The sequence below is a fragment of the Cyprinodon tularosa genome, unplaced genomic scaffold (assembly GCF_016077235.1).
Source record: "Cyprinodon tularosa strain WSP-4 unplaced genomic scaffold, ASM1607723v1 ctg1218, whole genome shotgun sequence".
Taxonomy (NCBI): domain Eukaryota; kingdom Metazoa; phylum Chordata; class Actinopteri; order Cyprinodontiformes; family Cyprinodontidae; genus Cyprinodon; species Cyprinodon tularosa.
The window spans coordinates 86,395-88,734 of NW_024038024.1; the positions used below are offsets into that span (position 1 = coordinate 86,395).

Sequence of the window (2,340 nt, forward strand, 5' to 3'; positions counted from 1 at the left end):
GGCCTAAACAAACCCAATTGTGTTTGAAATACAAGACAGCTGTATTGCAGTTCTGCAGTGTTTCATGCATGGCCTTTAAAATAGCAATTCTGTAAAGTATATTGTCAATAGTTCTAATATTAATAATTTTTGGATCATCTAAACTAAGTTGATGTTCTACAATTGCTATTTTTCTACAAAAATTCCCCCATGGCATTCTCTCAAAGATCAAACATACAAGTATAACAAAACATTTTTATTCTAAAACATTCCAAAACATTGATTTCAACAGCTGTGTAGTTTAACAGGCAACTGACTACAAATATGTGAACTATAAATTGTACACAAACAACAGCAATGAACTAAAGTGAAATACTTTATAGATTTTGCAGTCATTAAACATTTTGAGCTGTCTTGCGACCACCACCACCTTTCCTGTCTGGCGCTGAACGCAAATAGGCCGCCATCCGGGAAACAATGTCAGCTTCACTGGCTCCAGGCTGTGATAGCTGAATGGAATCTGAAAAGATAAAAAAAAGCAAATTGTACAAGTTTTGAGTATAAGATCAACATGGAGGAGCGCCCCACCTAAGGAAGGACTTGTCAGTTCCTCTTGTGACTCTCATTTGTGTGTTGGTGTGGGAGAGGGTGCAAAGAAAACATAAATACACACATGCACAGAGATCTATGAACATATGACACTGCACACAGCCTCCACATAAATGTGAGGGGAGGGGTGTGTCCTGAATTGTTTCTTTGAAGATTAAAATCTATCTCTATCTCTATATGCATATCCATTCGCATTAGCTGGCTAACTGCTAGCATGAAAGTTTTGAAAGATTAGTCAGTGTACACTAATAATGATAAAAATATAACTATAATGTACTTACCAACAAAAACCTTTTTTTAGCCGAGAAGAGCGCGTTCAAACCAAAAATTGCAGCAAAAGGTGGAGCTTCTGGCTGGAAGTGATTCTCAATAATGTAGGCTGGCAACCGTAAGTCCAACACTCACGTGACAACGATCGTCCAATCACACTTCACTTACGTTTAAACGTTTATTTTTCAAAGTATATAAACCGTGAGGAATTGGTCTTTGAAAATAATTGGTAATTCGTCATTTTCCGACAATTTGCAACCCGCGCTTGTCCGGGTTGCAAAAAAAAAAAAAAAATTTATAAAAAACAAAATAAAATAATTGGTAATTCAAAAATGTTTTTTGAAATATAATGCATTTCCCCACATTTGGTGGTCAAATGGTGCATGTATTTTCAGCATGAATAACACAACCAAGATTTTAGCTTCATGCTTGTTGCAAAGTCCCTTATCCCAAAATGCTTTGTGACATCAATATGACATCAATTCAATACCTTATTCCCAGACATCAAATCAACGTCAATTTGATTTTAAGTTTTTGTGCAGAGATATTGTTTTAAGTTCAAATATGTTTATTAGCAATATGAGGCAGTATTTGGATGCTAGATTGATTTATTGGTTGGACCTTTTTACAACTATAAGCTTCTGTAGAATAATTATCATGGAAGTCAAAATCTTGACCATTTTTTAACATCAAATTGATGTAACGGTGCCCACTGGGCAGGGAGACCAGCCTTGGACATTCAGAAGTCAAGTCACAGTTCTTTTCCTCTTGCAAAATAGAAAGATATCTGTGTTTTAGGATGGAGGTTAAACTTGAAACTGATCTGGCATGCATACGCCCTGGAAAACAAGACAAGGTTAACGCTCTGTTCTCTGTCTTGGTTTTCAGAAACATGCCCCAAAAGAGTTCAGGATGAAATCCCTCAAAGCTCTTTTGCCAAAATGAGAAATTGTCTCTCCAATCTGATAATGTGTACAAAACAGCCTTGTGTGAATATGATTTTAAAGGCTAATCTATCAGACATAGTAACTGCAGTTTCTCAGGACTTATATAGAATATTTGGCTCAACTAAAAACTTGCTTCAGGCCGCCATAGACCGGAAACACACTTTTGATTCCTGCCTTATCAAAAGTCTGGAAAAAGACCTGGGACTCAAAAGCAAAAAACAAGTGAATGCGTTCGATTTTATCAACCCCATGAAGGAGCCTCCGAACCCCAACGCTGTTTTTCTGGCTCTCCTAATTAGAAATGTGATAAACAGCTCCAAGACAGCAGGCAAGTCCCTCCCGTCAGGTGCTCTTCAAACCATAGTAGAACGTCTGTACCAGTTAATAACTTTCTGCCCCGATAAAACCAAATCTCACCCTCAGCCGCAGATCCAATAGCTGAAATTGGTTGTCAAAAGGATTTCCAAGGACATCTTTAATGAATATGGGAGTACTGGCAGCCAGTGTAAGGAAGCTAAAACAGGGGAAGACCAGG

At 37.6% G+C, this 2,340-nt stretch overlaps 1 long non-coding RNA gene across 1 annotated transcript; it reads right to left on the reverse strand.

The window, feature by feature from the left end:
* Positions 1-220: 220 nt before the first annotated feature.
* Positions 221-1,006, reverse strand: LOC119777181. The gene is made up of 2 exons (XR_005279891.1): positions 870-1,006; positions 221-499 (listed from the first exon to the last, which is right to left on the reverse strand). It is a non-coding gene; the product is annotated as an uncharacterized LOC119777181 (long non-coding RNA).
* Positions 1,007-2,340: the final 1,334 nt, after the last annotated feature.